Here is a 23,796-nt window from a genome sequence, read left to right as displayed (position 1 = left end):
CAATCGTGACACCTAGCACCAAGATTTTAAGAATCAGGCATGACTGGGAAGGGTAGGGAGAAGCAAAGAACAGAGAGAGGTTGGTCAGCGAACACAAAATTATAGCTAGATACGAGGAATGAATTCTAATGTTCTATAGCACTGTAGGATGACTACAGTAAACAATAATTTATTGCATGTTTTCAAATAGCTAGAAGAGAAGATTTTTAATGTTCCCAGCACAAAGAAATGATGAATGTTTGAGGTGATGGATATGATACTTACCTTGATTTGATCATTATACATTGTATAGATGTATCAAAATATCATACTGTAACCCCATAAATAGGTACAATTATGTCAATTAAAATAATTTATAAAAAGAATTAGGCATAATACAAAGTTTGAAAAACATTATGTTCCATTAAAATATTATTGACATCAATACACTTTTAACTATCCGTCTCTGTTACTGCATGTATAAATGTCCTCATAAAGACACAAACACAAAGATGGATGATTCCACCCTGTTACCTGTATCTGTTCAGCTAGGTTTTATTTAAATAACAAATGATGTATCTATGATGGATATATAGGATTCCCATGCAAATAGACCACTAAAATAAATATTTCCTTTCTTTATAACAAATGTTTGTTAATGACAAAAGAGGCCTATCTAAATCCCAAATGTCATTGGTCTCCTACTGGTGACTTTGCCATATCAGTGTTAGACTATAATTACTTAACAGAAAAAAAAATGCCTTTATAAACTTTTTGAACAAACAAACTTCTGATTACAAATTGGCTTTTTTATATTCTTTATTTGAGAGGCATGTAAAAAGGATGATGCAAAACTACACAAAATTTTAGGTATCAAAAAACTAGCTGGGATTTGGATAACTTTTCACCTTTCTATTTGCAAATAGACACACCCAAAGGTGTAAAAGATATTATTGCCAACTCAAACAGGGCTGATTTCTATACTTATAAATGGATATGTGTAGCCAAATGGACATTTGAGAAATTATTTACTTGAACCATGGAGAAGACTATAATTGACTCCTTTGTCTCCATGCAGAAGAGGTTAAATTTATAAATTTCATGCAGACAAAAGTAAGTATAATTTATGCAGAAAAATAAATAGGTAGAGATTTAGAATACTAAATAAAACAAGTACACATAAATCATAATTTAATTCAGCATTATTTATTCATTCAATTCTACAAATATTGGATAAAACCTCACCATGTGCCCAACACTGTACCGCAGATTTAGAATCAGTAAATTTTGAAATTGTTTCTTGGGTTAAAAATAGTCATTCCAACAGTTTGTGATCACATGTGATTTTAGGTTGTCTGAATTCTAATGGCCACTCTTTCCATTACCTATCATGTGACCTGAAACAAATAAATAACTTTACCACAGTGGTGAAAAACGGGAGTTTAGAGCACATGATCTCAAAGGTCTTTCTCAGAACAATATAATGTGCATCAATAAATCTAGGACAAATACATTAAAAATCAACTTACAAGAATAATTACAGTGCTAAAGTTCATTTTTGTATATAAAATATAAAAATAAATTTAATAATATGGTAACAAATTTGATAAGTTGTAGAAAATTATGTCCAACACATACCACATCTGAAGACTACATTCCTTTGTATATGAAGTAAAATATCCTTTATATACAAAAGAAAACACATTTGAGAAGATGGTAAGAAACAGCCACCATTGAGCCAGAGACTCCCAAAAGTAGACCTCCGGAGAAACATTCCAGAGGCAGCTCTTCTCTCCACAACAGCAGCCACAACAGGACGTTCTTCAAAACCCTAGAAAAATAAGACCGATGGTGCATGCACGTGCGTGCGTGTGTTCTTTTCTCCATGAAGCTGCTTCAATTTCAGAATTTCCTTAGAATTCAGGTGAGATTCTGAACTTAACTCCTTTTCAAGGGCACCAAGCTGTGCCTGAAACAACTCTAGAATTCTGAAGGCAAAAGTTGTCTTCCGTGTCAAGTGCAAAGAATCACCTTGCTTCCAATTAGAGCTCTGTTCCATAGTGTTGTGCCAATCATTTGAATGCTTTGCTCTCCTTTTTATAATAAATAAAAAGTTAATAAAATATTCTCCCAAAGAGTCTACTGTATCTCCTTTTGTGGAGGTCACAAAAATTCCCCAGAAAAATTTTAAAAGTAACTCCACTTTATGTCACTATAAGACTTACTACAATATTCCCATCAAGGCCAAAATATGCTATGAAATAAAGCATTTTAACTGAAATCTCTTTAAAGTCTTGAGTTGCCTGTATTTGTTATTCTAAGAGTAGCTGTAGGAATAGTGACATTAATTATTGAACTGAAAGTAGATGAATACATTCTGCGTGGTGTTCAAAAGCACTCTGGGAGCAGAGTCACAATCCGGAATCCCTTCTGAGCACCTGCACCTGCTTTCCAAGGCGCTTTTACTGTCCTTGAAGCACCACCTGACACCAACAAAGTCCCTCTTTTTAAACGAGAGACTTGACTTAAAAGAGAATTGAAAAATCCACATGGCGCCTAATTTTATTTACCAGGGCAGTTATTAAATCAATAACTTATCCTCACATAACTACTTTTGTGTTTCCAGGTGCCATAGGCAGAGAAATCCCAATTCTTTCTCAAATTCATTACTGAAAAGTCTCTTTTGTTCTCTTTCCAGCAAATAGGCACTTCTGTATAGTTTTCTCTTGTTTTGTGTGGGAGTCTCTGAAAACACTGCAGTCAGAAATGAAGACAATAATCCTGCCATTTTCTCTGTGGCAGAAGTCAAACTTAAAAACACGTTTTAAGTCTCTCTAAGAAAGAACAGGGCTTAAAGAAATTAGATGAAGGATGACAAAATTTCAGTAAGTGAAAATAGACTGGTATAACAGGCTTGAATTTTAATTGAAGTGATTTGGATTGGGGATTAGAATTTCCTGACATAATAGTTATGAAAACTGGGAAAACGTATCAACAAAGTAATTTAATTGTTTTATTTTAGAGAGCTTCGGAGTTGGAATAAAGATGGAACAGAGTATTTCAAGCCTCTCCCAGTGCTATGATTTTGTGCTTTTTCTTCATTGTTTGAATCTCCAGTTAGATTTAATTTGTGTTACAAAATAAACTATCCTAACCCTCTTTGCAAATGAATTTCATTTCTGAATCACTATAAATGACAAAGCGATTCTTAGTATTTACATATGGTGCTTATCAGTTATAAGTAGCAGATTACTACTTGTAATGCTAAAATCAAGTAGCAGATTACCACTTGATCAATTACAAAGTTGGGCTTCCTCACCCCCACAACTTCCTGTTCTGTTTATTTTTCCTCCTTTAGGGACACTCCCTCCAACTTTTTAAATATCCCAAATCTTCATGTTTTACTTTGCTTCATCTTGATTACAGAATCAATGTAAATTATTGATAGCACCTTAAGACAGCATTGCCCAAAATATGCTGAAGAGAACATTAGGTCCTTGGTATATTAAGGAGACTTATTGAAAAAAAGTCAAATATATTTCAAGAAATGTGGTAAATGTTATTTTCCGCACTTAGAGCTTTAATATGCTAATGTGTATTATGACTCACCAGGAGAGAGCTATAGTAGATAATATTTCCCAAATTATTTGGACATAGAATCTTTTTGATTTTTTCTCCATGGAACAACTCAGGTGGACTTCAAATTCTATGAAAGGCATTCTGAGAAACCCCAGGGAAAAGAAGGATGTTAGGTTTCTGAGGAGTCTTCCACCCAGGGGTTTTGCCAGCTCCTGTGACTATTAAACCTGGCACTGTGGCCATGCATCTAGAAGTCCTTAACTCTAGCTCCTAAATTCATTCTCCACACATGTGTTACACTGACCTATAAGGCTGAAGGAATAGAAAAAATAGGTATTTGCATTCAAAACACAACTGTTCTGAATAAGATATGGTCTAGAATAAACCGACTAGCTGGGGTTTAATTTTATATGCATTGCTTGCATTGAGCTCTAAACACACTTTACTGCTATCTTTCTATATTAAAAATTAATTTTATTCAATATAATTTAATGAATTCAAGACTTATTTGTTTAATGCTTACTATATGCCAAGAATTATTCAAGAAACTCAATAAATATTTGATAATATTAAGTATAATATTCAATGATATAAACTATTTTACAGGCACAATACAAACATTTTATTAAAATCTAACCAAAGAGGACCTTGTTAAATCAACATCTAAAACAAATCAACTATGGGCTATCTTTTTTAAAGAATTGAAACGAGACTTTTATTTTGCTCTTGGCATAATTCCATGAAAGATGACAACTTTTTGTTAGGTACTAACTTTTTTATGTATATTTGCATTATTTAATGTTTATTGATATATATTTTTTCTTATCAAATGACCAACATGTTCATCAATACAGTACTTATACAGCCTGACTCTCCTAGAGCACAGTATCTCCAAAAATATTTCACACTTTAAAAAGTGCTCAAGTTCTTTCAGACCAAAAAAATCTACTGCATCCTGAAAGCAATATATAGAATATGAACAAAATGGTTCTAGAATATTTTACACTAAGCCTATTCAACAGTGGACAAAGCCCAGCATCATTAGCAAATTACAGCTTCACTATATTAATTAGCCTAAGGAAATTGATATAGCCTCCAGCTGTGCCTAATTTATAGTCAGAAAGATGCTAATAACTTCCCTGTTTGCATACATGATGCTTTGCTAAACATTAAAAAAAGCCTTAATTTTCAGAGTCTAAAGAAATGCAATCTTCTGTGGTACTTGTGATATAAAGTGTTGAATCGATGCAGAAAACCCAGCAGTTATAAATTAAAAGAGCACAGGTAAGGCACAGAAAGGGTGTGTCAAGTTGAAGACTTCGGGCGGTTATTATCATATAGATTGGTCTTAAAGTCAAGTAAAAAAATTGCCAAAGAAGGAGGCAATTTCCACCAGGAGGACAGAGTGATATGAGAGGACTAAATTATCTAGAAGATTCAGTTATATTACTATAGTTCTGTTGCTAAATCTACCAGACAGAATTTGAGGTCTTTTATGCCAGGACTGTGATGCAGTACTTGGTAAATTAAATGTTATTAAATTTCAAGTGCATCATTTTCATCCAACTGCATTTGTAAGATTTTAATAAGTTATGTCTATGTTGGATACATAAAAATGTAGCATTCACACTGGAAGCACTGTTCTGGTAAACATATTTGATTCTATTTTTATAACTGAAAAGACTCCACTGGATCGCTAATGTTTTGAACCAAAGAAGCATATTTCATCTACAGAACTCTGTATTTTTTAAACATTATCATTAATCCTCAGAACAAACCTGTCACTGCAGGGAGGTCTGGGACTAGGTGTTCTTCTCCCAACAAGGAGGAAATCTTTAGACACAGCGTCTAGAATCAGAGACCTAAATCTCAGAAAATCCTAAAATACCAGCAGCAGCTCTAAAGTTTTAACACACTCAAGACTTTTAAGTCAAAGAAATCCCAGAGTACACCTGAACTTCGAGTGGAAAGAAACTGTGCACCTGAGACGGGTGTAATATAAATTCTCACACATGAGATTTTGCCCTTCTATTATGTCAAGCCAAGAAATACGGGTTACAATAGTCCCAAGAGATGTCAGAAAGCACGAATTGCGAAGAGACTTTAGATCTTTACACTCGTGTGTTCTTTTAAGTTGGACTTTTTCTTTCACACTAGTGATTTATTTTTAAAATAACCTAATCCCCATTAAGTGTGGGATATATGCAGCAAGTCAAGTGTTCCAGCTGAGAGCTCTTTGATTAACTCTTCTTTTCAGTTTATCCAGTCTGTGAAAGGACCACAATATTTGAATGACAGTCACAGGTGAGAAGGAAGAAAATACACTGCTCAGAAATGTGGGTCAATATATTTCCTTATTGCTCAGAAGCTACTGGTGTGAAGGTGTTTTTGGAGAAAATGTTTCTAAGGCTGTGCTGTGATAATAGTCATATTTCTTCTTTACTTACAGCTAAAGGAGAAAATTCTAGATATGATTGTGTGTCAGGAGCTGGAAGACGGTGATGGAAAGAGCAAAAGCTTTCTCTGTCCACGAAAATCTCATAGTTAGGGCATGCTGATTTCAAATTTTACATCTTTGACTCAGTGATTTAAGTATTTCTTGCTTCAATTTTATTTTCTAATATGTTAACATATTCATTTTTGTGATAAAAAATGTAGTCTTGACTATTGGAGATGTTAAGATTGGAGAATCACTTTTGATTAGTTGATTCATTTATTTATTCATGCATTTGTTCATTCAGCAGATGTGTTTTGAGTAGTTCTATGTGCTGGCCAATGTGTTAGATGCTAGCAATACAGTTAACAAAACAGAGTCCTCATCCTCAGAGATTCCAAGAGGTGGCAATAGTCATTTATATACTCAAGAAAGTAGTTACTAAGCTCCTAATATGTGCCAGGCATTATGCCTAATTTGGGGATATAGTAGTGAACGTGACAAATGAAATCCCTGCTATGATCTGAACGTTTATGCACCCCCAAAATTCCTATGTTAAAATCCTAACCTCCAAGGTAATTGTATTAAGTGGTGGGGCCTTTAGGAGATGACAATGTTGTCATGCATGCTATTAGCACCCTTATAAAATGGGCTCGAAGAAGATATTTTTGCCCGTTCTACCATGTGAAGACACAGTGAAAAAACACCATTCTATAAACCAGGAAGTGGAACCTCAGCAGACACTGAATCTGCTGGTGCCTTGATCATAAACTTCCCAGCCTTCAAAGCTGTGAAAAGTTTCTGTTGTTTATAAGCCACTCAGTCAGTGGCATTTTGTTATAGAAGCCCCAGTGGACTAAGACAATTCCAGACCTGATGAAGTTCACATTAGAGTGCAGAGATAAGTAAATGAGTAATTGAGATGACAAGGTAGAGAGTAACTCAGGATGTGTAGTGGCCAGAGATGTTTTCTGAGCTAAGACTGAATGATTAAAATGAGTTGAAACTGCCACACAAAAAGGAAGGAAAAACTATATTCCAGACATAGAGCAAGGCAAAATCAAAGGCCCTGGTGCAATGTCCAAAAGGCAGTGTGGCTAGAGTCCTGAGCAAGAAGGAAGGAGGCATAAAGCGTGGGTGAGAGTTGGGCAGGGACTACATAATGCAAAGCCTGCTGGACCACAGGAAAGAGTCTGGCTGTTATTCAAAGTGAAAATGAAAGCCAGTGATAATTTTAAACAGAGGACTAAAGTGATTCAATGTGTTTTAAGAAGGCTACTATAAGAAGAAAAGAAAGAAGTACACAGTGATGTGGGCAAGCTGTTATTGCTGAAGTCCAGACAAAAGATGTCAGGACTGAGAAGAGGACAACAATAGAGCGATTCTCTGGGAATAGAAGAGAAACTTGAGCAGCCACAATATTCTAAAGGTAACAACAGTAACCATGACAATAACAACAATAATAAACTATTTTTTGTACCTGTCAATGTGGTTTGTAGATATTAGACACTAGCTCCTCAGATGAGGTATCAGTATATCTATTTTACATACAATGAAACTGAGTTTCAAAGAGGTTAACCAACTTGCAAAATCACAGAGATACTAAGTGGCAAAGGTAGAATTTGAACTAAAGTTTCTGACTCCACATCAGGGCTTTTAACTCTTAAAAAGCCCTTAACTATTAAAGGAACAATTACACTGGCAAGAATACTTAACACATACAGTATGTTAGTCTGAATCAACAGTATTACTAATTATATAGTTATATAATTATATAGTAGTTGTATAATTATATGTAATAATAGATTATAAAACTTTGATAATTAAGTATAATATGCTATATACTTATAATTTGCTAACATAAGTTGTATAATATAACTGGAGTTATTATTCAATTGGTAAAACTGTTCACTCCAATTGTCTTTGCTGGCTTCTTTTCCTCACAGCGTTGGAGTTCTACAATGTTCTGTTCTAGGTCCACTTAGCTTCTTTTCCAGTTTGTTCTCCCTAGCTGACCTCTTTCATTCTCAGGAATTCAAAATTCATTTTTGCCAATGATCTTAAATCAATAAAGCAGACTAGAATCCATAGATCCAAATGTCTACTTCATATCTCTACTTGATATCTCACCAAGTATGTCAAAAACAACCTGCACAAAAGTTAACCCGATCTTTCCCATAAAACTACTTGGCTTCCTGCCACCACATCTCAGTAAATGATCCTTCTGTTTATCCAGTTTTTCATTCCATGAGTTTGGGAGCTGTCCTTAATTACTTCCTCTTCCTCATCCTCAGCATCTAATTCATCACCAAATCTTGTTAATTCTATCTAAAAACATGTTTCAGATCCATCCACTTGTCCTTTTTCTCCATATTCTCTGTTATTACCTTAGTTGAAGGCACCATTATCTCTTAGTTGGATTATTGCAATATTCTCATAAATAATCTCCTTTCATCTATTCTTTCCATCTCTAACCCAATCTCCATTTTCAGCAGCAAATATCTTTATAAAACATAAATTGCATTTTGTTATCCCTTTACTTTAAACCCATCAATGTCTTCCAGCAGATAATAAAACAGGTTCAAACTCCTTACCACCACATGCAAGGCTCTGCGTGACCTGACCTTTGCCTGCTTCTCCAGCCCCCTCTACTACCACTGTTGCTCTAGCACACACATCGCAGCTACATCAGTCCACACAATCCCACAACCAAGAGAAACTTGCTTTTCATTCTCCCTGGAATGCCCTGTCCTCTATTCTTCCTCTCTATATGCTAGTTCATATATATCATTAAGATCTCATCTTAGACTGTGTTTTTTCAGAGTCCTTTCCTGATCCCTTGATCTAAATTTGGTCTCCCTATTATGCTCCTCTTACAACATTTAACATATTTTATAATTATATTTTTATGTTGTACTTACATAATTTTTAATCTTCCCTAATAGAACAGCCAGTGGTAAGGCTTATGAAAGATTAAAGCAGCTCAGTGTAGGTAGGACCACTAATGGCTCATATTTTAAAGAGTACAGGTTTGAGTCACCCTATGAGCTTAAGACCCCCAAACAGCTAAAGTGCTTAGTCAAGAAGTTCCAACATATTAATACTACTCTTTAATCAAGATCAGCCATCCATTCAATACAATGACAACCTTATTTGCTTGTTAGCTGATTGGCATGAGCATTCCAAGGTGGCTAGAGCAATCTCAAATTCCAGGTCCATGGAATCAATGTTGGGTTCCCTTTTGGAAACATTTCTCCTTTGAGAACTAAGACCACTCAAGTACCAGAGCCCAAATATGTGGAGACATGAAGACAAATTTTGTATGTGAGTTACAAGGAGTAATAGCAAAATGGAGCCACTTCCACACCTTGATTCTCACATGCATGTGTTCTGGTTATGGAGAAAATGGCACCATATCTTAATCACTGGATCAACATATATGCTCCACCTCCACGCATGATAATATCAAAAATGCTGTAGACAAAAAAGACAATGTTTCAGTTAGAATAAATCACTGATTCTTCAATGACAAAAGAAGTCCAATGTAAACAACCTGCCACAGTGTAGCTAGCTGATTCCCATGGGGAATGATGGCACATCTGGGGCTTAACCCTGGTTTCTGCTGTTGGCATGTTGGGCATTTAGCAGTGCAAGTAACCAGATTAGTCTCAGTGGGAAAAAAATATCCTTCTGAGCATGCATAGTCTCCTTCTATGTCGTTATGTCCACCTTGTTCATGATCCTATAGAGCAAGCACAAGAACTGGTAGGAAAAGAAGCTTGCTGTTCCACAAAACAGATCATCTTGCCCTCCTGATTACCGAACCCCTCTGCAGTGAGTGTGCTTTGGAGCATTCACATGAGGCACAAATATTCTCACAGTCTGGGTCTACAACCACATATTTCCTCTCCACAACTCCTCGTGATTGATTTTCCAGTTCTGTGGTTTCCAGGTCTTTAACCATTTGGCTAAACTGTTAACTGCTTCTCTTTAATCCACGTAGATCTTTTTTTCTGTCTGCGTCTTTTGCCAGACAACTAGGATAACTAGATATACTGCTTGATGTTCTACCACTGGCAGGATTTTTCTTCCCCACTGTCCTTCCAAGCCGCTCTTAAGTTAAATTATAATGTTGCAGCATTGAATTCTGGCAGGTGCCTGGATATCATGCAGAATCATTGGTAAACTAGACCTGAATGTTCTTCTTCCTAAATTAGATCATCATAGGGTACTCCCTATGAAACACAGGTGTAGGTTGGGGAAGAGATGTCAAGGCAGCAGGAGTAAGTGCCATGAGTAGTGTAAGTACCTACTCATGCAACTCATATGTTTTTAGGGCCTTCTCGAGACTGATATCATATAAATAAATTCTTACTTGATTATAGAATGTTGTTGCATATCTCAATGTTATTGCTTGGTGGTTCAGGTAACACCCAGTTCATGACAGCAGCTTTGGTCACAGGTCACTTGTTCTTTGGTCAGGGTCCAATATCCAACCGAGATTTTTCTCCAAAAGAGAATAATTATTTGTGAAAAGGGCATAGCTTTGTTTCAGACCCTTAAGGATTTGAAATGCAATTATGTTGGGATTGCAGATGATGCCATAGAACATACATAACTGCTGCAGATATTTTAACTGATTGAATCCCATAGGTCACCAGGCTGACATGGTAGAACAGCTTACATAATATCCTGAAGAATCTCTAAAAACTTCTTTTACTATTGGCACCACTCAAAACTGATATCCTTATCAGTAAGTCAAAAATTGGCTACTCAGATATGGCATATATTTCCTCCCTAATCCAAATGACAGTCTGTTTTTTCTTAGTAGTGAGGGATACAAGACAAAGCAACTTACCTTTCACTTTGAATGGGACATCACAACATTCTCAGACTACTAAAACTCTAGAATTTTGAACCATATGCAGATCCCTTGAAATTTTATCAGGGTATCTAAGGCATTTAAGTTTTCCTGCTTCCTGTTTCCCAGGTCTAATAAGCATGATGTCATCAATGTAGCATACCAGCAGAATGTTCTGAGGGATGAGAGGACCAAGGCATCTTTGGATCAGATTACTAAGGAAATCTATTTGGGATGCCCTGCAATTCCATACACATTTTAGAATCAGCCTTCCCATTTCTGGAAAAAAAAAAAAAGGCCATTGAAATTTTGATAAGGACTGAACTGAATCTGTGGATCACTTTGGGGAGTACTGCAATTTTAACCATAGTAAGTCTTCCAACCCATGAGCAAAGGACGCCTTTCCATTTATTAAAGCTTTCTTTATTTCAATAATTACTTTTTTAGTTTTTGGTGTATAAATCTTGCGTCTCCTTGTTTAAATGTATTCTAAAGTGCTTTATTCTTCTCGAGGTTATTGAAAATGGAATTTTTCTAAGTTCCTTTTTGTATTGTTTATTGCTAGCCTATAGAAATGTAACTTATTTTTTGTGTTGTGCCCTGCGACTTTGCTGACATTACTTATTAGCTCTAGTGACTAGTTTTTAGTGAGATATTTATTTCTTCATATATAATCATGCTATCCATTAACAGAAATATGTTTGCATATTTTCTTTACAGTTTGGTTGCCTTTTCTTTCTCCTACTAATTGCTCTGCAGTTAGTGCTCACTACCCAGCACAACAGGCAATGTCTAGTACAATATTGAATACCAGTGGTAAACTGGGCATCCCTGTCCTATAGTTCTCAGTGTACAAGTCTTGCACATATCGTGTTAAAGTTATCCCTAGATATCTTGTATTTTGATGCCATTATAGATGATATTTTTAATCCCCATTTCCAATTTTTTGTTACTTATAAAAGTACAACTGATTTGTATATTGGCTTTATATTCTCAGACCTTATTCATTCTAGCAGCTTTCCAACAGATATCTTTAAAATTTCTAATTCACTATTATGTCATCTGTGAATACAGAAAAAAAAAATCACTTCTTTCCAATCCGCATGGTTGTGATTACTTTTCCTAACCTTAGTGCTAAGTTCTAGATCCTCTATTAAAATGTTAAAGTGACAGTAAGAGCGAACATCCTTAACATGTTCCTGGTTTTTGGTGGTAATGCATTCAGTCTTTCACTATTAAACATGGTAACACCATGTTAACAGCTAACAGCTATAGGTTTTCATAGATTTCTTTCAATCCATTGAGAAAGTCTCCTTTAGTTCCTGTGTTACTGGGAGCTTGATTAGGTATGGTGGTTGAAGTATTTTTCTGCATCTATCAAGATGACCATATGTGTTTTCTCCTTTTCTCTATTGATATGATAAATTGCATTGATTTTTTAAAATTGTGAATCAATCTTGCACTACTGGGATAAGCTCCACTTCATCATAATTTATTATCACTTCTCTAAATTTCTGGGTTTGATTTGCATTATTTTGTTGGAAATTTTTTATCTATATTCACGGGGATAATCATTTTTTATTCAATTTTCCTATAATGTATTTTCTAGCTTTTGTATCAGAATAAGACTAGCATTATCATAAAGCGAGCTAGGAGGTGTTTCCTCTTCTAATTTCTGAAAAAGTTAATGGAAGATTGATTTTATTTCCTTGCCAAATATTTAATAGAACTTCCCTTAAAGCAATCTCTCTTGATTTCTCTTTGGGGAAAAAAATTTTCACTATGAATTCCATTTGTTTTGTTGTTGTTACATTGTAATTCTTTTTACATTTCAGCTTATATTTTATATTCAGGAGGTACATATGCAAGTTTGTTACCTGGGTATATTGTGTGATGCTGAGGTTTTGGGTACAATTGATCTTGTCACCCCAGTAGTGTGCATAGTACCCAACAGGTAGTTTATCAATCCTTTCACCCGTCCTTTCCCCTCTAGTAGTCCCCACTGTCTATTATTCCCATTTTTATGTCCATGAGTATTCAATGTTTAGCTCCCACATGTAAGGGAGAACATGCAGTGTCAGGTTTTCTGTTTCTATGTTAACGAATACAATTTTTAACAGGTATAGGGCAATTTGGATTTTCCATTTCTTCTACTTCTGAGACAGTTTAGTACTTGTATTTTGTTCACAGAATTTGTTAGGTTATTTAATTTATTGGCATAAAGATGTACATAACATTCTTTATTGGACTTTATATTCTGTGGGATCTGTAGTAGTATCCACTCGTGCAATTTCATTTCTGTTATCAATAATTTGTATTTTCTTTTTTCTTGGTCAGTCTAACTAAAGGTTTATTGATTTTATTAATCTTTTCAAAAAAACAGTGTTTGGTTTCATTGATTTTGTCTATTTTCTTGTCTCCTTTTATTTTTGCTGTATTATTACTGTATTATTTTCTTCCTTCTACATATTAATACTTGGGGTAAAAATGCTAGATGATTGATTTTAACATTTCTTCTTCTCTAATATAAGCATTTTAAGCTATAAATTTCCACCTCTGATTCAACGCAGTGATTTAGCTGTATCTCACTAATTTTAACATGTTTTCATTTCATTCAGTTCAAAATATATTCTAATTTTTCTCATGATTTCTATTTTGACCCATGGCTTATTCAGAAATGTGTTGTTTAATTTCCAAATATTTTGGAACATTAAAGGTATCTTTCTCTTCTTGGCCACTAATCTGTTCTATTTTGACCAAGTATTATTCTCTATATAGTTCTGAGCCTTTTATATTTATTGACACTTATTTTACTTCCCATCATATTACTATATTACTACATATATTATATACTACTATATTACTACATATACTATATTACTGAATGTTCCATTTGTGTCTGAAAAGAATGTGTAGTCTGCCATTGGGGGTAATAATTTTCAAAAAACATCAATTAGGTAAAATTAGTTGGCATTGTTTTTTAACTTTTCTATATTCAAAGTAATTTATTGGTCTATCCATTACTGAGAAGAAATACTAAAATCACCAATTATAATTTGTATGTATCAATTTTTCTTTTCAGTTCTGTCAGTTTTTGCTTCATGTGTTTTGAAGCTCTGTAACTGATAAAAACACATAAAGAATTATGCATCTCGTTTATGCATATTTTATCATTATGAAATATTTTACTTCATCTCTCTATATATTCCTAGCCCTAAAGTCTATTTTTCCTGATATTAATATGTGCACTTCTGCTTTCTAATATTACTGTTTGCATCATATATCTCTTTCCATTCATTTACTTTTAAGCTACTTGTGTCTTGCTTTTTCCCCCTATTCTGGAAATCTCTGCTTTTTCACTGCATGTTTAAACTAATTTATGTGAGATATATCTTATTATATTTGGGTATGAATCTACCACCTTGCTATGTGCTTTCTATGTATCCCATATGATTTTTGAGTTTTTATTTTGCTACTCTTTTTCTTCATTCTTTTGGATTGATTAGTTTTTTAATTTTTCAGTTTGTCTCCTTGATTGCCAAATAGTTATATCTCCTTTTTTTGGTAGTTACTGTAGATTTTATAATATCGATCTTTAATACATTACAGTCTACCTTCCAATAAGATTACACCATTTCATACATAATATAAGGTCCATTCCCTCCCTACCTCATTATTTTTTGGCTATTTTGGTTATTTCTAAATACCTTATAAATGCCTTATTGTTATTACATATTGTCCTTGGGAGTCATTATCTTTTAGAAAAAAAATGGAAAATAATAAAAATTTTTCATATACTTTACAAAAAAATTTCATTAACTTTTCTTGTTATTGCTGACCTATTAGAACAAAATTTTTCAACTTGCCTCACTGAAAATTATTTGAATTGTTTCCATCTTGAAGAACAATTTATCATAGAAAATCCTACATTTACACACTTTTTTTTACTTTCAACAATTTAAAAATGTCATTTCATAGTTTTCCAGCAAATGTTGCTTCCAGTGAGAAATGGCAGGTCTTTTCTATCTTTGTTTTCCTGCAAGTAATAAGTTCTTTATTCTCTAGGTACTTAAAGATTTTCTTGTTTTCTGTTTTTGTTTTGTGTGTGTGTGTGTTTTCTTTTTTTTTTTTTAGACAGAGTCTTGCTCTGTCACCTAGGCTGGAGTGCAGTGGTGCAATTTTGGCTCCACAGCCTCCACATCCTGGGCTCAAGTGATTCTCGTGCCTTAGCCTCCCAAGTAGCTGGGATTACAAGCACCTGCCACCATGCCAACTAATGTTTGTATTTTTAGTAGAGACAGGGTTTCACCATGTTGGCCAGGCTGGTCTCGAACTCCTGACCTTAAGTGATCTGCCCGCCTTGGCCTCCCAAAGTTCTGGGATTACAGGCATCAGCCATCGTGACCTGCCTAAGATTTTCTTTTATCACTAGTCTCCAGAAATTTAATTATAATGTACTTTAGGATAGTGTTTATTTTCTTTCTTTCTGGCCCTGCCTTATGTTCATTGAGTTTCTTGGCTATGTGAATGTATAGTTTCACCAAATATAAAACATTTTTGGCTATAATTTCTTTAAATATGCTTTCTGATCCCTTTCTGATATCTGATTCAATATTTCATACTGCTTTATGTTGTCTCAAAGGCCATTAGGGTTTTATTCACTTTTTTCAACTCTATTTCCTGTGCCTCTGCCTGGATTGTAATCTCTTCAAATTTACTTATCTGTTCTTCAGCAGTGTCTACTCTCCTTTTAGGCCCACCAGGAATTATTTTATTTTACTTTTATATTGTATTTTAGCCCTAGAAATTTTACTTGCTTTTTTTATAGCTTCCATTTATTTTTGAATAAAGTTTATGTTTTCCTTTAAATCTTTTCACATATTTATAATAGTTGTTTTAAAATTCCTGTTTGCTCAACAGATAACGGGCAAGGCTGTGGAGAAATAGGAACACTTTTACAATGTTGGTGGGAGTGTAAATTAGTTCAACCATTGTGGAAAACAGTGTGGTGATCCTCAAGGATCTAGAACCAAAAATACCATTTGACCCAGCAATCCCATTACTGGGTATATACCCAAAGGACTATAAATAATTTTACTATAAAGACACATGCACATGTATGTTTACTGCAGCACTATTTACAATAGCAAGGACTTGGAACCAACCCAAATGCCCACCACTGATAGACTGGATAAAGATAATATGGCACATATAAACCATGGAATACTATGCAGCCATAAAAAATGAGTTAATGTCCTTTGCAGGGACATGGATGAAGCTGGAAGCCATCATTCTCAGCAAACCAACACAGGAACAGAAAACCAAACACCACATGTTCTCACTCCTAAGTGGGAGTTGAACAATGAGAACACATGGACACAGGCAGGGGAACATCACACACCAGGGCCTGTTGTGGAGTTGGGGGCAAGGGGAAGGAGAGTATTAGGACAAATACCTAATGCATGAGAGGCTTAAAAACTAGATGACAGGTTGATAATTGCAGCCAACCACCATGGCACATGTATACCTATGCAACAAAACTGCACATTCTGTACCTGTATCCCAGAACTTAAAGTAAAATAAATAAATATATAACTAACTAAGTCAATAAATAAAATAAAAACCCCTGTTTGGTAATGTCACCATCTCTATTATTTCAGGGTCTGTTTCTAATGACTTGTTTCTCTCTAGTTCCTTGATTCTTCACATATCTAGTGGTTTATACTGGATACCAATATCATGATAAATATATAGTTCAGAGTCCAGATTGTATAGACTCTCTTTAAAGAACAGGGAGTTTTATTTTGACAGGAAACTAAATTATTATCATAGCAGCTTGATCCTTCAAACACATTTTTAAACAAAACCCTCTGTGTATTCAACAAAGTCTTTCCACTCTCATTTGTCAAAACATAAACTCTTCCAGGCTCTATATGAACTCTGGGAATTATTTAGCTTAGAGCTGCCTACTAGTTTTTCATTGTCCAGCATCACAGAGTCTCACTTTATGAATAAAAAACTTAATATTCAGGCAAAGACTGCAGGAAATCACCACACAAAATTCTGGAGCTTTTTCTGTATATATTTTCCTTCTCTCCAGAACACTGCCTCACATGTTTCAGCTCCCTCTGCCTACTGAACTCCAATCTCTGTCTCCTCAACTCAATGAAACTGTTATACTCTATTGGAGTTTCCCTTCCCTGCAATGTGGCCAACAATTTTTCTCCAAGCAGAAAATCAGAGCAATCAAAGATCATATTGTTTGTTTTTCTTCTCTCAATGATCTCAGAGATTACAATTCTAGCTTGTGATTTGTTCCCTGGAGCCTCTTCTGGTACCAAATATTTTCTGTCTCAATCAGTGTTCAGTCAGGAACACAGATACAGTCTAGGTATTTCAAATTGGAATATATTTTACACAGGGAAATAGGTAACTACTAAACCACTGGAAATGCTGAAAGAATAAATATCAGGAATGGCCACCCACTCATAGGTCTAGGCTTTGCTCTTAGCTCTGAGAAAGTTAGAAAGTGTAGGGAAATGCACTTTCTAACTTTGCTCTTAGGCTTTGCTCTTAGCTCTGAGAAAGTTAGAAACTGTAGGGAAATACAAACAGTAAGGTGATGCACCTCCAGCAAAAAGATAGGTGACCTGTAGGAAAAAGCCTGAAAGTCACTGCAAAATTTCATGTCTACTAAGGCCCATGCATCTTCCTGCCATTCCAGAGGAACAAATATAATATGGTACCTTTTTCTCATCTACCTTCTATATATTATAGAAATGCTCCTCACTGAAGATAGAAGAGAGAGCATAGAAAGGGGTGATATTGAGTTTCTAACAGATAATTGAGGAAAAAGAAAAAAATTTTATTCAGAGCCGAAAGTATCTGTTCAAATCCTGGATCTGCCACAATTATCTGCATGATCAAAGCAAATCACATAACCTCTGGTGTCAAGGATCCCCAAGACCATCCTCAGTTTCAGTAATTTACTATTAATAGAAGGATTTGCTAATATAACAGAAAAACTGTTATACTCAATATGACTGCATTAGTCTGTTCTTACACTGCTATAAAGAAGTACCTGAGACTAGGTAATTTACAAAATTAAATAAAAGAGGTTTGACTCACAGTTCCACAGGCTGTACAGAAAGCATAGCTTGGAGGTCTTGGAAAACTTACAATCATGATGGAAGGCAAAGGGGAAGCCAGCACATCTTACCACATTGGTGCAGGAGAGAAAAAGAGTGAAGGGGGAAGTGTCACACACTTTTGAACCATCAGATCTTCTGAGAACTCACTCACTATCATGAGAACAGCAAGGGGGAAATCTGCCCCCATGATCCAATCACATCTCACAAAGTGCTTCCCCCAACATTGGGAGTTAAAATTCAACATGAGATTTCGGTGGGGACACAGAGCCAAACCACATCATTTTGGCCCTGGCCCCTCTCAAATCTCATTTTCCTTCTCACATTTCAAAACCAACCATGCATCCCCAACAATCCCCCAAAGTTTTAATTCATTCCAGTATTAACTCAAAAGTCCAAGTCCAAAGTCTGATCTGAGACAAGGCAATTCCCTTCCACCTATGAGCCTGTCAAATTAAAAATGAGTTAGTTACTTCCAAGATACAGCGGAAGTACAGGCATTTGGTAAATGCTGCCATTCCAAATAAAAGAAATTGGCCAAAACAAAGAATCTACAGGGCCCACACAAGTCCGAAACCCAGCAGGGCAGTCATTAAATCTTAAAGCTCCAAAATAATTGCCTTTGACTTCACGTCTCACATAAAGGGCACGCTGATGCAAGAAGTGGGCTCCCAAGGCCTTGGGCAGCTGCACCCCTGTGGCTTTGCAGGGTACAGCTCTTGTAGCTGGTTTCATGGCTGGCATGGAGTTCCTGCAGCTTTTCCAGGTGCACAGTGTCAGCTATCAGTGAATTTACCACTCTGGGGTCTGAAGGACGGTGGCCCTCTTCTCACAGCTCCACTAGGCAGTACCCCAGTGGGGAGTTACTCAGTGTGGAGACTCTAACCCCACATATTCCCCCTACACTGCCCTAGTGGAGGTTCTCCATGAGGGCTCTGCCCCTGCAGCAGACTTCTGCCTGGAAATCCAGGTGTTTCCATATATCCTCTGAAATCTAGGTATCTACCCAAACCTCAACTCTTGCCTTATGTGTACCTGCAGGCCCAACACTATATGGAAGCTGCCAAGGCTTTGGGTTTGCAACCTCTGAAGCCACAGCCCAAGCTATACCCTTGCCCCTTTTAGCCATTGGAGCAGCTGGGATGCAGGGTGCCATGTCCCAAGGCTGCACAAAGCATCAGAGCCCTGGGTCTGGCCCACAAAACCATTTTTCCCTCCTAGACCTAGCCTGTGATGGGAGGGGCTGCTGTGAAGATCTCTGAAGTACCCTGGAGGCATTTTCCCCATTGTCTTGTCTATTAACTTTTGGCTCTTCTTTATTTATGCAAATGTCTGCAACTGGCTTGAGTTGCTCCTGAGAAAATGGGTTTTTCTTTTCTACCACATGGTCAGGCTGCAAATTTTTCAAACTTTTATGCTCTGCTTTCCTTTTAAATATGTTTCTATTTCAGATCATCTCTTTGTTTATGCAGATGAGTATAGGCTTTTAGAAGCAGCCAATCTACATCTTGAATTCTTTGCTGCTTAGAGATTTCTTCTGCTGGATACCTTAAATTTCCTCTCTTAAGTTCAAAGTTCCACAGATCTGTAGAGCAGGGGCACAATGCCACCAGTCTCTTCACTAAAACATAGCAAGAATGACCTTTACTCCAGTTCCCAATAAGTTCCTCATCCCCATCTGAAACCTCCTTAGCCTAGACTTCACTGTCCATATCACTATCAGCATCAGAATGGTCACAACCATTCAACAAGTCTCTAGGAAGTTCCAAACTTTTCCTCATCTTCCAGTCTTCTTCTGAGCCCTCCAAACTATTCCAACCTCTGCCCATTACTGATTTCCAAAGTCATTTCCACATTTTCAGGTATCTTTATAGCAATGCCCCACCTCTCTGATACCAATTTTATGTATTATTCCATTTTCACACTGCTATAAAGAACTAACAGACTGGGTAATTTATGAAGAAAAGAGGTTTAATTGACTCACAGTTCTGCAGGCTGTACAGGAAGCCCATGGCTAGGAGGCCTCAGGACACTTAGAATTATGGTGAAAGTGAAGGGGAACCAGGCACATTTTATCATGGTGGAGCAGGAGAGAGAGCCAAGGGGGAAGTGTCACACACTGCTAAATCATCAGATCTCATAAATCACTCACTATCATGAGAACAGCAAGGGAGAAATCCATCCCCATGATCAAATCACCTCCCACCAGGTCCTTCCCCCAACATTGGGAATTACAATTCAACATGAGATTTGGGTGGGAACACAGAGCCAAACCATATCAATGACATATTACAGTGAAAGACTACAAATTAAAATCAGCAAAGGGAAAAATGCATAGGGAGGAACCCAAAAGAAACCAGGCACAAGCTTCCCTTTGCCCTCTCCCCAGTGGAGTTATAAGAACAGTGCTTAATTCTCTCAGCAGTGATCTGTGACAACATATGTGAAGTGTTATAAGAAGGGAAACTCACCCGAGCCTTGGCATCAGGGATTTTATTGGGAGTCAATTACACAGGGATGTAATACAGCCTCCCAGGGGTAAATTTGGATACAGAGTGTCCCAAATCTTCAGGCATGCAAAAAGAGCTATTCACCAGAAATCACACTGTTGGCATTAACTATCTGGTAAACCAAGGCAGTCATTCAAAGACTGTCTTATCAGGGAGGATAGTCCAAGGACTGAGAGGTCATCTCCCTAGAGGCATGCAAAAGCTAGTCTTTGGTAGCCCTTCCCTTCTTATAACAGTTGAATAGAAGGATTTGAGGAGCCCAGGCCTGCTAGTTAGCCCGGCACACCTCGCTCAACTCAGGCTCCATCATCTATTTACAACAAGCTTAGGTTTGTTGTAAATAATAAATGGAATTGTATATATGGAAAGTGTCTGTATAACTGATAAAGAGTTAATATTTATTCATTTATTTGGTATAGTTCAAAAAAAAAAGGAAAAGGAACCTGTATACCTTTTCCAAAATCAAAATATCTATATGGTTTTTACATAGCAAATAAACAGATTATTAACTGATAATCATCACATAATATTGTCTGTTCAGTGTGGTTATCCAGATGTGTCACCCACTAGAAACTCTTCTAAAGGTATGCCATTTGTTCTTTTTAAGTAGAATCTTATCATTGAGGGCAGATTCATATTTGTGTGTGGTTTGTGCCCTGCACAAGGGTACCTCACTTAGGAGGGAAAGTCAGGAACTCAAAGGCACTGCAAGTTTTGCTTGCCACCCTGAGTGACACCAGCTCTATCTAACTGGGGGCATTTTATTACTATTATTATTATTATTATTATTATTATTATTTCATACATAGGCCTGTAAAAGCTGGTGGTAGCCCCATCACTATTGCTATCTCCATGTTATAGTGACAAAACTAGTAATTTAGTTAATAGTGGCTTAAAACATTACGTGTCAAGATTACCGTCATGGATTTATTTGAGGAGCTATGGGCATTCTAAATGTTTACCATACTAACCCTAATTGCCATGTTACTGAATACAAGATGAAACTTGCCTAATAAAATAATGTGTTTTATGATATATTGAAACACTGGTTTGGAATAAGAATCAGCTGTTGATATTCTTTAAAAAACACACACACACAAATATTCTGCACACACAAGACCATTTCCAAAAGCTACAGAGCAGAGGTGTTGCTCAGATCCTCTGCTGTTTATTTTAGCATTAAAGCCATTAGCTCTGGTTATTAGATCCTCACAGGAGATGAGAAGGATTACCGTTAATCAGAGGGAGTATAAATTACCATGTATGCTGATGACATTTTAATGTTCATGACAAATCCAGACAAATCTTGGTAGGCATTGTTGGATTTACTGGATTAATTTATGTAACTGTCAGAATATAAAATTAACTGTGAAAATCTAGTCTGACGTCAATGAATGACTTTCATATAAAGCAACTGATCACTTACCTGCCTTTCCCTTAGAAACTACTTGGGGATATACTACCTTAATATTAAGGACTCTGTAATCTTAGCAAAATCATAAACATTGAAAATAAAACCAGGCAAAGGTTTACTAACATGAGTTCCTTGGCAGATCATATTTGCCAGCACTTCATGTTTGTTCTGTGTATATTCTCCTTTCTTTTTCTTTCTCATACAGGAGATGTTAGTCTAGGCTTTTCTTACCTGAACACTATCTATCTTCTTAAAATATTTGTCTTCATAGGGCAGGTCATGAGCAATGGAGTAGCAATTTTTATAAGCTTCCCCATATCAAGGATAAGGCTAGACTGCATAAAAGCGAAAGACTCATGAAAAAAAGCGAGGAGTCATATTTCAGTCACCAGAGGACTTTACTCTCTGCTTCCTTGACTTTTAAGCTAACTGACCTGAGAACTAAAAATATCAATCTGTTCCAGTTTTCCAGCTCTCTCCAACTCTCCCCAACCCAGCCCCACTCCCCAGGAATATTCAGCCCAGCCAAGTCAATTCTACAACATAGAAAAGCAACTGTCAACAAGCATTCAACCATCTTATTTTAAAATCATATTTAAACAGTATGACTTTAATCGACTCTAAATCTCATTACCCATTCTTCATTTGATGCAGAATCAACCTCTGACTTGGTGCAGTATTTCCCCAGATTCCACTGCAGCTAGGAGTATCTAAGTGGTTAACAAGGTATGAAATGAGAATTCTGGAAAGAGATGATTTCTTCTGCAGACACTGATCTTTGCTTCTCCCTTCCTCTTTTCCTGCCTGGGACCCAGACGGGATCCTGGAAGTGCAGCAACCAAATTCCAACCAAAGTTTCTGTAACTCTCTATACTAAGAATGACAAAATATGTTCAAACACGGTATTAGTGTTGTCTATTGTTTGCAGCCAAAACCCTTCTTAACTGATGGAAGCAGAATGTGTTTATAAGTCTTGCACCAAAAAGATATTCCACTCAGAGTCTTTAATATGGCAGTGAGACAGTCCATTTCCACGACAGCACTGTGTCTCCATAATTGTCAGACAAATTAAAATGTGGTTAATTGTTACATAATGTTCCCAATATAATGCCATTTGATGTTTATGATAAAAACAAAGCCATCAAGATGATTGAGTGTGAGCACAAAAAAAACACCCTAGAAGAGATAAAATCATTCTCATTAAGCCATCCCTCATCAGAGAAAGGATGTTGCTGGTTCAATCGTAGTTTATGGTTAACATTGCAATGGCAGGGCAAGAGGAGAAGGATGGCAGATTAATAACCGGACTAATTGGTTTAAATCCACTTCAATAAGCCTCCAAATATTGCTTTTATCAATACCCAGTGCAAGCTCAGTGCTGTCACGAAGCAGGCACTGCTGCGGTGTACCAGTGTAGAATCACAGAGCACACAAGAAATTTTGACAAGCAGCAGAAAACATTCTGCGGTAGAAAAGAAAATATTTGTCTAGCTTCTCACACAGTGGAGCAACATTTCCATACCTTATTTACTTCTTCTCAAGAGGGTAGACAATTTTTACACTGAGTGAGAAAAGGAAATACTAAAAATGGGAATTATGACACTCATCTGCTTCTCACAAATCAATATTTGTTCAAAACCTCCCCACAATCGCACTGCATGTGAATTAGGCAATGCCAAAATTGCTGCAATCTGGCAAAATGTTAGTGTATGGCGATTATGATCCAAGCTCCGATGTTTGTGTTGGTCCCCTCCACAAGGGAGCAGCCATTGCACACAGGCCAAGGTGGAGCTGGTGTCTGCAAACTCTATCGGCATAAATGGTTGTGTCGCGAACACTTGCTGCGCACCCATCTGTCTTATGCAAGACAA

Source organism: Gorilla gorilla, chromosome 3, assembly GCF_029281585.2.
Source record: "Gorilla gorilla gorilla isolate KB3781 chromosome 3, NHGRI_mGorGor1-v2.1_pri, whole genome shotgun sequence".
NCBI classification, from domain to species: Eukaryota; Metazoa; Chordata; class Mammalia; order Primates; family Hominidae; genus Gorilla; species Gorilla gorilla.
This window is presented reverse-complemented; position numbering follows the sequence as displayed.